Here is a 15,543-nt window from a genome sequence, read left to right as displayed (position 1 = left end):
TATACTGTATTTGCCGGCATACAAGACGACTTTTTTGGCCCAAAAAACATGCCTCCAAGTGGGGGGGGGGTCATCTTGTACGTTGGGTGCAGTTCATTTGGGCCAGGAAGGAGCCGCTGCCGCTGTTGAGTGAGTGACTCGGGGCCGCGCTGGCCGGGGAGGAAGGCAGGCAGGCAGGCAGTCGGTCCGGATGGAGGGAGGAAAGCAGAGCCAGCCATGCCTGAGCGGCCAGAGCCCGCCGCCCTGCGCTGCTGAGCCAGTGGCGCGCTTGCTCGCCCACCACCCGCCCACTTCCCCTCTTCCTCCTCCTCCTCCTTCTCCTGCTGTCGCCCGCCCAGCCTCTTACCCTCTTCCTCACCCTCCCACTGCTGAGCCAGCTGCGTGCTCGCTCGCCCGCCGCCCACCCGCTTCCTCTTCCTCCTCCTCTTCCTCCTCCTCCTCCTGCTGCCACCACCGCCGCCTGCCCAGCCTCTTCCCCTTCTCCTCGCCCTCCTCGTCGCCGGCCATAAACTTCCACGGCGGGCCCGGGCAGAGCCCCGGGCAGCTGGCACCGGCACCGGAGCAGAGCTGTCCACTCTATATTTTGAGAGGAAATGTTGGGGGTCGTCTTATACGGCCAGTCGCCTTGTACGCTGGCAAATACAGTATTTATATGTATTTCCATGGTGTATTTACCAGAACTGGCCAATGAAGGGAGCCAGAGACCATGTAGTCTAGGCTCTCTGAGGCAGCCACTGCCTTCAAGCAGCAAATTTTGCAGTATCAGTATATTTTTGCCATCTATCCATGGCATGGATCCTCATGAATTTTAATGTATGCTCATCTCCAAATCATTGCCCATCTCCATTTCCTCAGTTGTGGCACTTTTGTGAGAGGTTGGACTGGAAGATTTTTTGAAGTGGCAAATTTTCTCCCTACTTGTACTCTGCAAGAAGCTTTTCATGGAGTGCTCATGGTGTTGATGATGGAGATCAGGCTTGCCAGGTCTCAGAGAATGAGCTGCTGTGTCAGGAAATGGCTTGGGCTCCCCTAAATATCCGGGCCAGGCAAACAAATGTGAGGAGCCGTGGTGGAAGGGAAGGAGCAAGTCTCGTTTATTGTTACGGGGTGGCCATAGTGTTCGGGTACCCAAATCCAACCCTCTCCAAATGGCACCAGGGCTCACTGGCTTCCTGTGACTGTTCAACATGACACATAATATACTTGCTTAGGAGCTCAGACAGGGAACCCACAATGCTTAGCTCACTCCCTCACACATGCATGGAGAAATATTATGTTCCCAATTCCTGTGACATCACAGGGCCCCGTACCATGGCTTCACAAAGACCCACCCCAGGCATTGGGCCTCATATACAGTGGTGCCTCGCATAGCGATGTTAATCGGTGCGGCAAAAATCGCCGCTAACCGAAAACATCGCTATGCGATTTAAAAAACCCAATTGAAACACATTGAAACCCCTTCAATGCGTTCCAATGGAGGGAAAACCTACCTTTAAGCGAAAATCCTCCATACAGCAGCCATTTTCGCTGCCTGGTAAGCAAGGAATCCGTCCCAAAAAAGAGCGGGTGGCCACTTTTTTCTGGCGGCCATTTTGGAACCGCCGATCAGCTGTTGGAAAAAAATCGGTATGCGAAAATCGGTAAGCGAAACAGCTTACCGATCATCGCAAAGCGATTTTTACAATTCAAAACATCGTTATGCGATCGCTTTTGCGATCGCAAAAAACTAATCGCTATCTGGATTTGTCATTAAACGGGGCACTCGTTAAGCGAGGCATCACTGTATAATGAGGGGATGGGGAAGATAATCCCATGACAGCCCCTGACAAACAAGACAACACTTCAAAATCATTCTGGAAAAATACTTTTACTGGTTTTGGAAAAGAGGCTAAATGGGTATCCTCAGCGGAGACAGTGGCCTGGTTCAGCTCCAGCAGGATGCCTGCCTTCTGGTCCCTCACATCACCCTGGGGAAGAGGAAGCTTTGGGCCCTGCAAGAAAAAGAGAGAGAGAAAAAAACAACTAAGGGGGCAAGCTCGTTCACTGCCGTCAACTGGCTTCAACCCAGGCGTATCCACTGACCAATGTTCTGGGAACTTCATCCTGAAGTTCCGCCTGCCAGCATCCACTGGCTTCCACCAGGAATATCCACCCATTCATCTCTTCCCCTCCAGCCTCTGCCAGCTTGGGTCACACACACGCCCTGGTGACATCCCCATGGAACACCAGCCAGCCCATTCACACACACATTCATACACACACAGGCACAAACCAGCCCCCCCGACACACACACCTTCACTCCACCAGCCATTCACATACACGCCCAGGCTTCCATCCACCGATATCCACCAAGCTTCTGCCAGCTGGTTTCAGGAGGCTAATGGTCCATCACTGGCTTCATCTGCCAATCTCTGCCGGCCACCGCCTTGCGGCCTCAGCTGACTTCCGCAGGCAGATTCCACCAGCTTCTGTCTGCCAACGTCCACTGACCCCAGTCCATCGCCACCATCAGCCAGCTTCAAGCCACGGATCTCATGGATCTCCGCCAGCCTCGAGCTGTTAACTCACAAGCCCACTTAGCAAGTTCCTCTTCTTTCGGGAGATAACTTGCTTTGGGCAGAAGGGCTGGGTCCCCTCCAGCCCCCGCCGCTCTCTCTGCTGGATTGCTCTCTGGCCACTGGCCTCCCTTCTGGTCTCCTGCCCTGCACAGCAAGCCCCTTTTATCTGCCAGCAGAGAGGTGGGGCCCCTGTGAGGTCACAAAGACCCAGGAGAAAAGGGGTTGGGTTCCCAAGGCAGCAGCAGCAGCACCCTCGGGATTGGCTGAGTCCTGAAGATGATGTCAACAGTGCCTCTGATCATGTGATTCACCCACAAAAGCTTGCATTTGGCATGTTTTTTTTTAAATATCTTTTTTTATTAGTGGCCCTGTCACCAATCCCTCGAATTGGCCTTCTGAGAGGATTCTAGGCATCTTCCAGCATTTGCATGAAAAGGAACTTTCCTAAGCCCTGAGCTGGGGGCGGGGTGGTGGTGGAAATGAAAGTAATAAATGAATAAGGATGGGCACAGTCACACAATGCAGCCTTTGACCCTTTTGGGGTTTTGTCTGTGTGTGTGTTTGCCACTTTTTGGACTTTTTTTCTTGCCTTTGCCATGAAGAAGCTATTATAAGGAGCCCGATAAGAAAAAAAAAAAACCTAAGTGTTTGAAACACATACCAGTATTTTAACGCCATCCCTGCACTATCAAAGATGCAGGTATGTTTCAAAGACTCTCCCAGCCTTTGGAACACCCTCCCACTGGAAGGCAGATTTGCCCCATCTTTGCAGTCCTTCCACAAGCCGGCAAGTGTATATCGTTTTTTTCTTGTCTGCTAGGGGGCTCCGAACCAATCCCCCATAGATACTGGGGTTCTTTTGGAATTATCATTTGTCATAGCTGGCACTCTATGGCATTTGAATGTGTATCCGCCCAATCACTCTCTATCCATGATGGAAATCATGATATTATACAGAAAGGATGAAAAAGCCATGCTGCCCAATTGCCCAATTTAAAAGCAGCACCGTCAATCTCCTGCATTTCCCAGACCATTTTTCTCAGGGGAGTTTCAGGCAAATAAAAAAAATACTCTGCCCTTGCCTGGTGTTTGGCTTTCACACCGCTTGTATTCTTCCGCCCCTCGCATGTCAGACTCTCTCTTTTGAGACAGATGTACTAAGACACAACACAAACGGGAGCACAAAGAGGCAAACCCCTCTGCTCGTTATGTGTCGCAGACACTCTCCTCAGCAGGCGAAAGAAGCATGAGGCTGCAAGCGGATTAGAGACCAGGCGGCCTGGGGTGGCTGCCGAACCAGCTGGATCCCTGCCTTGAATTCCAGCCAGAAGCCATCTTACCCCTCAGTCCCGCAAGGTTCCAGAAAGGAAGGGAATAAACACATACTGCAGGTGAGAGGACGGCAACCAGGCCGAACAGATAACATGAGGCGCAAGAAAGGATCAAAGAAATAGCAGCCTCTCTTTCTTAGCCATTGCTGTCTTATACAACACCATCAAAGCTAACAGCTCCCCGCCCCCAATATGTTTCATACAGTAATCCCTTAAGGAAGTTTTGTATTATCTGTAATACCAAACTGAATGATCTAACATTAAAAATCCAAATATATCTTTTCCTCTATATAGAACGCAAGGCTATGCAAACTGGGCTGTGTGTGTGGTTTTTCTCTCTTTTTAAAAAAATGTAACATTTTATCGTCCGGAGGCCGTATTTGTTTTACGAGGTTCCTCTGTTCCAGTAGCACAGGGAGGTGTGATCAGTGTACCTATTCAAACTGCTGTCCAGGTGTCGATGAGGGGCAGCTTCAAGGCCCTTCCTCTCCCTCCCGATGGTTTACCTGTAAAGTGGACATGAACAGGACAGTCCTATGCATTCAGACAGGACAACTCAGGGAGGTGGTGCAAAATCTAGAAACTCAAAGGAGGGGAGGCTTCTGGAGGCAGCTGCCATGGCTTCTCCATCTCTTCCGCCATTGAGGTAAGGGGCCTCATGGCTTCTCCCCTGGTTTGCTTGCAAGGGGTGTGTGCCATCAACCACCAGCATTCTCATTTCCTGCCCTCCTTGCAGGTCTCACCTGAGCAGCAGGAGGGGCACAGCTTGGGGTGGGTGGGTGCACAGAGGCACAGTGGATTTGCCACCAACCGCACCACGCTGCCTGAGGCAACGGTCTCGTTTTTGCACCTTCTGGATTTGCTATCCTGAATCAAAGCCCCAGTGGCCCATCCCCAGTCTTTTTTATCCCTTCCTCCGAGAGAACTAGTTCTCCAGGTCATGAAAGAAAGCTGAAAAGTGCAAAATTCGGAAGAAATGACAGGGACATTCATCTCCGTAGTTCCAATTTCCTGAGTTCACCCCCTGTCAAGCTCAGCTAACTGGAGGGACAATAGAAGTATTTTTTTTCTTGCTTGATGCCATCAGATTATTTTATATAACTAATGTGTCTAGATGTTGTGCATCTAAAAGCATAGAGGCTCTCACCGCTCCAGAGCTCAGAAGGAATGAGTTGCAAGGATGCTGTTACTTGTAAAGGCATTGTGAAGTTTTTCATTTAAACACACAATGTAACAAATAAGAATGCCATAATATGTTTGATTTTTTTATTTTTTGAGAAACATGGAACTTTTTCTAGTTACTTTTTAAAGATTGCTTTAGACATTTCAAAAGACATTTTGAGCAGAATTTTTACAAGTTTTATACTGTTACCCGCTAAAGGGGGTTACAAACTCCGGCGAAGGACAACAGACCACGATGCACCCAACCAGCTGTTATTTATGCCAATTTATTAAGATACACAGCTAGGGCCCAATCTCTTAAAGCAGAGAAGAGCCCCGATATTGATTTGAATCAGAATTATATAGGGTTTTACACAAAGAGCCATAAAGAGAAGTATTACGATTGGTGCCTTGAACCCATACCTTTCAATCCTGCCTGTTATTGGCCAGAGATATTTTGTAAGTTCAGTCTATTGGTTCCATGTCCCTTTAACCTAAAGGTCATCTTACACCTCAAAAAGAGTCAACGTGTCTCCTCTGAGCATGCCTGGATTTCCCTTATCTCTATTTGTATGTTTATGTAACTTTTGTCTGCCTTCCTGGGCTTCAGAAGAAACAATTCTCCTACGTGTGTTAAGCTGCAGATGGCTATAGCTTCCTTCCCCCCTCATTCCAATGGCCCATCTATCTCCTGAATTGTCTTCACAACAACCCTTGTTGATGAAATAGAGCCTCTAATTGTTATGGGAAACCGAAACCCAAATACTCTCTTCTTGGAGACATTATCTCTTCTCTGCAGAGGCCAGGAAGGCCATTGAAGACCTGAGGAACCTAAGCCTGCTTTGATATGCAAGAATGTGAAATGCTAGGTGTAAATCTTTTTGGTTCAAAGGTAGATCTTTTTGCTCAGAGGTCAAGAGTTCCCGGATTGAATTAAAGGCACCCAGAAAAGAGATATACATAGGCATATAGATATAAATGTATACTAGAATAATCAATACAGTGGACCCTCTACTTAAGGAATTAATCCGTATTGGAATGGTGGCTGCAAGTCGAAAAGTTTGTAAGTCGAATCTCCATTGACCTACAATGCATTGAAAACTGATTAATCCCATAACCAGCAGTTTTTATTCTATTTTTGTTCCATTTTAGGTTTTTTCTGGTCTGTAAGTCGATTCTCCGGCTGCAAGTCGAATCTAAATTTTGCAGCCAGAGGAGTCTGTAACTCAAAAAGTCTGTAAGTCGAGCCGTCTGTAAGTCGAGGGTCCACTGTAAATGCAAGGATTAGATCATAGTACATTACAAAATAGCATAATCAATGTAGGAAATAGTGTTATTCAAAGTACTCTGCTTGTGTTACATTATAATTCAATAATACCTTTCTCTTATCCAAGATTATGTTATTTAAAAAACAGAAAAGTAATAAGGAACTGCTCAGTGGTCTAGATATCTGGCTGCTGAGGGAGAGGTTGGGAGTTCAATTCCCCACCGTCCTGCCTTGACAGGGGCTGGACTTGATGATCCAGAGGGTCCCTTCCAGCTCTCCAGTTCTAAGATGATGGTGATGAGTGCATAAATAAATGGAGCAAATCAATGAACAGCTTTTGTAGCGCTGGGTACAAGGTGAAACAAACTCAAATAAGGGAACTTTATTATGCAGATAGCCTCCTTTGGCCTTGCTTTTCCTACTAACGAAGGCTGGCAGGGAAGCACATGTTTGCTGTTGCAGCCTTTTAAACAACCACAATACCAATGTTCATCTTTGCCACTGTCTCAGGTTGTATGAACCTCCCTTTTTGTACTTGCAAAGAAGGAAACAAACAGTTTTCCTTGTCCATTATAAAGTCTGAGACACTTTTATCCCTGTATGCTAGTGCTCTGATTAAGATGAGATCTTATGGTTGCCGTCAGTTGATGGGCTCTTTGAGCTTTTCCTCCATATCCTACCAGTACTTCATTTCTCAGAATAACTGGGACCCTGCAACAGCACTAATAGCTTTTCAAGGTTGTTTAAGAAAAATAACCCAAAAAGCCTGGGGAAAAACAGATTTATCACTGTTCCAGCTAACTACTGTAGTTAGAGGCATATGCTTTCAAAATCAGTCAAAGGCACTGGAGGCTGGAGTGGAAACATTCTTGTCGTGCTGTGCTCCATTCTGAGCCGTCCCATCCGGGATTGTTAGAATCCTTTTGCAGCAAATAATGAGCTGAGAATTTTCACCTGTCTCTCACCTGGCATTAAGGATCCCATTATGTTTCTCGAAATGTTGAGCAGACAAAACAGACAAGCGATTCATGTGGGAGAGGATTGGTTTAATGATGGTGAAGCTGGCTGCCAGTTCCTCATCTTTGTGAGAGCTGAACCTCCTTTTTTTTTTTGCTTCTCATTTCTCTTCTGCAGATACCGGATGTCACCATGGCCAGGATGACTTTAGATGTGGCAAGTCTGAACAAGGAGTCTGTATTGCAGTGTGTGTATGTGTGCGCATGCGCGTGTGTGCGTGTAACCTACCAGGTTCTGCAGCCAGCAAGTTCTTCTCTTTCACACACTCCTTTTTAAATTCATTTTACCTTGAGCGATCTGCTGAAATGATCTGTGCTTTTCATTTCTCATTACAAACTCTCGGCATTTGATTACTTCTTGGCCTTTATTCATTTGTCTGGTACTTCACTGTTGGCCACCTTCTCAGTATAAGAAATTCACATTCCATCAGTGATCAGTCAGTACACTCAATAAGCACCTAAATTTTATGTGCCCAGGTACCCTGTCCTAGCTACCCAGTGTGGTGTAGTGGATAGAGTAATGAATTAGGACTCAGGAGGCCTGGGTTCAAATCTTGCTCAGCCATGAAAATTCACTTGGGGAATACAGTGGGGTCTTGACTTGAGAACTTAATCCGTATTGGAAGGCGGTTCTCAAGTCAAAAAGTTCTCAGGTCAAATCTGCATTTCCCATAGGAATGCGTTGAAAACCATTTGATCCGTATCTGCTCTTTTCCAACCATAGAAACTAATGGGAAGCTGCTATTCTGCCTTCGACCACTAGAGGGGGATATTTTGTTTCTTTTTTTCTTAGGTCAAGAAAGGTTCAGGGAAGGCAGGGAAAAGACAGTCCAGGCAGTACCAGGCAGTCCGAAGACTGTCTCCCAATCCACTCTCTAAACACTGGGAGGAGTGAGGAAGCAGACAGGCACCCTTTTCACTGGCCAACAGTTAACTGAAAGTTCACATTTTGCACTTTCCCTGCCTCCCACGTGGTTTTTTTTTTCAGTTCTTAACTCAAATCTAAGTATGTAAGTCAAGTCAATATTTTCCTATGAGAGTGGTTCTTAAGTCAAAATGTTCTTAACTCGAGCCGTTCTTAAGTCAAGACCCCACTGTATAACTGTTAAAACAGTTCCTTACATATCTCACTTACCTTGAAAACCCTATTAGGGTTGCTAGAAGTCGGTTCAGACTTGATGGACAAACTCCCTGGCCAGGGAGTGGAGGACCAGGGATGTTGACTCATTTCTCTGTGCATTTTCCAGAATCTCACCACCATTTTTGTCCTATTCCAGCTCTGTATGAGGTTGGGAGACTTGCAAACAGAAATTTATTATGCATTTCCCCCCCACCACTAAATATGAATTTTATGGAAGCCAGAAAAGAAGAAAACTTTTTAAAAGATAGATTGAATCCATGAAGGCAGCCACAGTCTTGAGTTTGCCGGAGATAAGCGGGGCTGTTAATGAGAGGACATTTTGGGAGTCACTCATGTATAGAGTTGCCACCAGTTGGAGGAGTTTTAACACAACATAAGAAACAACGGACAATGATGATGACAATGCATTACCATGAAAATTTTTGTGTTCATTTCCTCCCCCAAAATGCACTTTAGTTACATCTATTTTTCAAATGTACACATGATTTTGTGCCTATTCTTCTTTGCAACATGAGACATGTTAGGATTTTAAGGTCACCATGTACTTTGTTTTGGGAAATGTGGAATACATATTTCCACAGGGAAATGTGAAACGGAAACATTTCTTTTCCAGCTGTACTTCAGACATCTATCCATGGGCTTAGGTAACAGAACATTTTTTTCTTTAAAATTAATCAAGTAATTAAAAGCTATTTGTAGCCAGCTTATCTATCAAAGGACAAGAAATGCGAGGGAAAAGCTGAGTGAACATAGAGATGGAGGATAAAAAGAACAGTGAGAGATAAAATGATGGTGGGAGGAGTGGAGGGAAAGAGCAGAGAGGAAGCTGAAGAACCTTGAAGTGTGAGGTGGAAGCTGGAACCAGAAATTTGAATGAATGCCTTAAGAACAACATGTTAATGCTTACTCCCTAAGTTCAGTGACTAAAGAGGGCTAAACAACCTTCATTACAGTTTAAATGAAGTGAGCTTTCATCGGTAGGTTTAATACCTCATTTTGGCTCATTACTGTTGACAGGGCATGGTCTCACCAAATTGTAGAGGAAAGATGGTGAACATCACGTGGTTTCTTGCTGCTTCTGTTGTGCTTTGCGCTGCAATGCCTCATGCCCGTTCATTAGGGCAAGTGAGGCTCTGCCCCACCTCAGGAACCCTCTGCCCTCCATCACTTTGGAGATCTCTCATTCATAGGGTTGCCATAACTTGTAGGTGATTTGGTGGCACATAACAACAACAGCAGCAGCAGCAGCAGCAGCAGCAGCAAAAACAACAACAAAATATTGGAAAGATTTTTTTAAACCTGAAAAATGTATCCTTGGTATTATGAACCAAACACTAATAAAACTCATTTGAGCCTTCTTTCACTGAGCTAAACTAACCAGCCAAAACTGAGCCCCCACAATAATTCCAGACAATCTGTACATGCTCAATGCTCACTTCCAGACAATTGTCTCTTTAGGGAAGGTCTTTGCTACTCTCACGTTCTCATCTTCCACCACAAAATTCAGATTATAACCTACAGGTGACAGGGCTTGCTAGACAGCTCAGGGAGAGATGCTGGTAGTTTGATTCCCCCCCCCCATGGTGCTTCCTGTGAGTAGGATCAGCCTTGTGTGGTCTTGGGGGCAAGCTGCACAGTCCCAGGGCACCCCCAGAGGAAGGGAATGGTCAGCTACTCCTGAACACTTTCTGCTTAGAAAACCATGAAAAAAGTCACTGTACAGCACATAATGATTATTATTAGCAACATATAGGATCCAAATACATGGGATGTGGTGGTGCTGTGGGTTAAACCACAGAAGCCTCTGTGCTGCAAGGTCAGAAGACCAGCAGTCGTGAGATTGAATCCACGCAACGGAATGTGCCCCTGTCGCTTGTCCCAAGTTCTGCCAACCTAGCAGTTTGAAAGCATATAAAAATGTGAGTAGATAAATAGGGACCATCTCAGTGGGAAGGTAATGGCTTTCTGTGTCTAGTCGCGCTGGCCACGTGACCATGGAAACTGTCTTTGGACAAACGCTGGCTCTGTGGCTTGGAAACGGGGATGAACACTGCACCCTAGAGTCGGACACGACTGGACTAAATGTCAAGGGGAACCTTTACCTAGGATCCAAATGCAATTACAGTATTTCTCCACCACTGTGTTCCTGGTGGCTTGTAGGGAAAGCCATAACTAGCAATTTCACCATCCAGGACTTCACTATTAATTAAGCAGAACTCATGTGATATTAGCTTGCATAAGGAAAGAGGATGGAGGAATTGGGAGGAACACCTAGGGCTGAGCACACAACAGCCATATTAGCTGGATGAGGGGAGCAGCTTTGCATCAGTCCAGCAGCAAATGCCATCAGGCAAATTCCACCTGTCCAGCAGCAGATGTTTGTGCTTCCTAAATGTCTCCATCATGGATCAAAGCTCCAGTTGCCCCGCCCTCGTTACAGCTCTGCTGGCCACAAAGAGCATAGCAGGATTGCAATGGCAGGCTTGGTCCTATGTTTCAGTTCCAGATGATTCAAGTGCGACCCTTAACTTTTGGTGCTGTTAACAGGAATTCTTAAACACACACAAAGAGCCCTAATTTGAAAAGGTGGCAATTCTAGTGCTTTTCTTTTAATGTACTGACTGGATACATGGGTTAGGCTGTGCGGATTAGTCCAACTCTTTGGTTGCATAGCTCGTACGGACCTGATGTTCACCTATGTTTGAGATGGATAGTTATTGATCTGATGTGTACAGTTGTATGGGTGGAGCTTTCCATACAGTCACAGTCCTTGTATGATTTGGACTCCAATCACGTGGATGTGTTTCAAAGCAGAGAGCCAGTGTGGTGTGGTGGCTAGTGCGGCTACTGGGATTCATGACATCAAGGTGCTAGTCCCCACTGAGCCATGAAACTCCCTGGCTGACTGTGCTCTGGGGGACGGGGGAACAGAAAGAACCCTTGGAGCTGTATTCATCCGAGGGGGGAGCTTTTTTCAAAAGCAGGAGTCACCCATGAGCAACCCCCCTTCAAAAATGGGGCAGTCGTTCCCAGCAGCCACCAGAGGACATGAGGACACGGTTTCTCCTTTGAAATAAAAATATTAAGGGGGACACGCCAGATCAGGCATGGTCTTCTAAGGCCCTCTGGAAGCTCTTCCTCTTTCTGCTGTAAGTCTATTGGCCTTTCAGCTTGACTGACTTAACAGGTTTGTTACAAGGAAAATGTGATGAGAAGAGCCATATAATCTGCCCTAATGTTTGTTTGTTTTTTGAAGTAAAGTCAGGATACAAATATAATATATAAATACTTAATAACAGAGGGAGAATTTCTATGACATTTCACATTTTCTCTGCAACCTACATTTAAACCCATAAGCCTTTATCACCAGATTACTCATAAACATGTTCAAATCCACCCATAAGCTCAAACATAGGTTGCAGAAAAAACATGACATGTCCCCCTACAATAACTAATACACAGGACTTGGAAGCTGGCAGACATTTGTGTCACCACAGATATTTGAGGAAGGGGCAGTAGCCATAGGTACAGTATTGGTGCTGAGCTTATGTTCAGTAAACTTGATGGCTGAAGATAGCTGTGTACAACCAACATAAAATATCTTCCATATGAACATTGTTGCATCATCAAATCTTTCTATGGGTGTTGGCATTTCATATGACACACGTTAAAAATATCTCCGATTTGCTTTTGTTTTGCTACTGTGCTGCCAATTGTCTGGTGAATTATTGACAGTGCAGTGTAATTAGCAAATAGGAGCTACAGCTCAACATTAATACTGCACATTAATCAGGTGATTCATTTTCCCTACCCCTGTACTGTAGATAAACTGCAAGGAAAATAAATCCTCATTCATTATATTTTGCTATGTCAGTTGCTATTGAAGGCACAGAAGTGGCATCATGAAGAAAAGGTCCCAAACCTTTATAAAGCTTGCCAAATTAAATACATGTGCAAAAGCCCAGAAGTTTGATTACTACCTCAACTGGCAGGGATATTTTTAGCATTCATGTGAAGGGTACAAGGACTAATTCCTGGTTTTTGCCTGCCTCTAACGCATTAATTAATCAGCCAGAGACAGAGAGATTCAATAGATACTTGTTTATTTTCAGCTGAAACCAAGCAAATAGGTGCAAACTCCACACACAAAAAACATGCGAGGAAGCGCCCCCCCGATAAAAAAGTATACATTTTTATAAGTTCGATCTGAAAAGAGGGAGGCAAAGGGGTGTGGAGAAGGAGGGGGGAAGGAAGGGCTGCAGGTGCCTAGGCAACGGGCAGTAATTCATCTTTCCTGGTTCCATGTTAGGCACCCAGGTCTCTTATCAGTAACTAATGACAAATCCCTAATTAGACTAGTTACTTGCAACCAATGGAATGCAGGCGGCCTCCCTCCTTTGTCTATTCTTGTCCATTAAGCAGAAACCTAATTTTCATGCAGCAAAGCAAGTTAGGCTAAGAGAGATATACATATATGTATTAACTGGACCTTTTCATCTGGAAAAGTTTTTTTTTTAATTTTCATGTTGGGTGACTGACCTTCTGCTTCCCTAAACGTATTAAATTATTGAAAGGTTGGGAGAAAGATCAAGTGCTTATAATAATAATGATTTGGCCTTCTACAGTACAGTAGTTTCAGATCTTTCATTTTTAAAATCACAGAGAACTTCACATGGATGTTGATGTTTGTTCTGTCTCACATTCCCAGTCTTATCATTTGGCCTGACCAGCGTTAACGGCAGTGGCTTGGCCACGGCTGTCTTGAAATCACTTGCTCCAGCATCACTCCATCACCTTTTGAAACTGATCCAGAGACAGGGCAATTTTCCAAAAGTAGTTACCTGTTTTGATGCTGTGTTTGGCATCCGAGGCCTGTCTAAAAGGTGTGTTTCTGGCAATAACACACAAATAAATTGCACATGAGTTCTACTTTAGCGTTCTGCTTTCAAGCAGCCCATTATTTTTTCAGCACAGTATTAGGAGCTGCTGCTTGCGGGGCCACTCAGACATGCGCCTCTGGTGCTGTGATAGGGGGCAACAACTGCAAAAAGAAAAGAACTGTCCCAGACGTGGCCCATAATTCTTTGAAATCACCCTGTTTGAGGGTTTGCAGCCTGTGGGTTGCAGGAAGTAAATCCAGCAATGTTTTGTAACACAAGCAGACCTCTGGGGGGTTATGGGACATTTGCCATATACTTTTATGGCAGCATGATGAAGCATATATCGTTTGCCAGAAAAATGGTCCAGCTTTCCAGAATCTTTCTTATTCTAGAGTCCTGATTGTAGATGGCCTTAAACAACCTTAAACACACAAATAAAACATGTAGGCGCACAATACCCAGGAGAAGAGGAAAGGATGGGGAATACAGACGGTGCATTTATACATCTGTTACATACTTCCTCAGTATAGAGGTTTGTGTAATGGTACAAATAACTTCACACACATATTACTCTATGAAACACTGTACATTTATTAGAGCAGCTACCCTCAACTGGCTGCTCTCCAGAGGTGTTTACGCTAACCCCTCTCATCCCCAGCCAGCATAGCCATGTTGGCTGACAGTGGGTGGGAGAGGTAACAAAAATACCTGGAGGCACCAGGCAGTGGCAGGCAGTTGGAATGAGGGGAGTGTTATTGATGTTCTTGGACTGCAATAATCATATTTTACCACTGGCCATGCCGGGTCGGAATGATGGGAGTTGCAGTACAACAATATCTGGAAGCTTCAGATTTTGTATCTTTTTGCCCAAGAATATACCTGGTTGTGCACCCCCTTGTATGGCTTTGTTGAAAGTATGCCGTCCAAGATGAGGAACGAGGAACAATAGCATAATATATCCCTGGCATTTTAAAATGTATACAGTATTCAAGTACTGTATTAGTATTATATTTAGTGCTCCTTCAAAGAGGAGACATGTGTCATGAAGAATGTCAACACTTTGCTGCAAAAATCCTCCTGATTGACCACACTGTATCAAAATGCAATCTTTCAAAGAGAAAAAAAATATATACAAAAGCATCCATCTGTTAATAGTAAACAGATGTGTCTGGCTTTAAGAAATGCCCTTTACCTTAATACTGTATACATCACAACATCACAGAGCAGCACAGAAGTCCATTAGATCCAGACAGCTTGCTAATTTTTTGGTCTTGCCCTACCACCAGGCAGGATGAGATGGTCGTCACCAGCAGGACTGCTATGAAAGGGCGGCAAATGCTTGTTTGATGTACGTACTTATACCCCCCCTTTCCTCCAATAAGCTCAAAACAGCACAGTTCTTTTACAACCCATTTTATCTTCTCAACAACCTTGTGAGGCTGGCCAGATGAAAGTAGAATGGCGGATTTATTGGGTTTCATAGCTCAGATGAAAGTTGTTTGATTTGCTATGGTTAGAATTTTATTGTTGGAGACAGGGGAAGTGTTCGGCTTCATGTACTATAATAAGTTGTCCACTTTGCTTTGGGTAACTGGGGGTGCCATTCCTTCCTTTATTTCGGGTAGAAAAATGTCTCTGGGCAGCCCTGCCTGACATTGTACTCACACTCTGAAGAGAGACCACACCCAGAAATAGTGTGTGAAGCCTTTTCTATCAGAGCATGTTAAAGGTGGAGATTCAACTTCTAAGGGCCATGAAATTATAAAGACATAAATCCCCAGCCAGGGAAAAGTGTGCCAAGTGCAGTTCCTATTTTAAATTAAACTTCCCAACATGCAGTATATTTTTGGCATCAAATAAAATGGGATATAAGATAATGACAAAAGGCATGACCTAGAAAGTCTGAACTTGCAGATCTCAATCTATGGAACAGTTTTAGGCAAATCTGAGCTTGCTAGGGCTGTAGGCCAGTGGTTCTTAACCTTTGTTACTCAGATGCTTTTGAACTGCAACTCCCAGAAACCCCAGTCAGGACAGCTGGTGGTGAAGGCTTCTGGGAGTTGCAGTCCAAAACTCCTGAGTAACCCAAGGTTAAGAACCAGTGCTGTAGGCAACGCTAACATATACGGCTGTTGTAAAGATAATTTTGTTTCTTATTCAGGTATTTCAAAACCATTTTTCATCTTTAA

The 15,543-nt window shown here is 44.9% G+C and overlaps 1 long non-coding RNA gene across 1 annotated transcript; it reads right to left on the bottom strand.

The window, feature by feature from the left end:
* Window positions 1-1,848: 1,848 nt before the first annotated feature.
* LOC140704152 (uncharacterized) lies at window positions 1,849-2,676 on the bottom strand. The gene is made up of 2 exons (XR_012083278.2): window positions 2,491-2,676; window positions 1,849-1,991 (listed from the first exon to the last, which is right to left on the bottom strand). It is a non-coding gene; the product is annotated as an uncharacterized LOC140704152 (long non-coding RNA).
* Between the last annotated feature and the right edge of the window lie 12,867 nt (window positions 2,677-15,543).

The sequence above is a fragment of the Pogona vitticeps genome, chromosome 2, assembly GCF_051106095.1.
Source record: "Pogona vitticeps strain Pit_001003342236 chromosome 2, PviZW2.1, whole genome shotgun sequence".
NCBI lineage: Eukaryota > Metazoa > Chordata > Lepidosauria > Squamata > Agamidae > Pogona > Pogona vitticeps.
The sequence above is the reverse complement of the archived record's forward strand: the minus strand, read 5'-3'. Positions and strand labels throughout refer to the sequence as shown.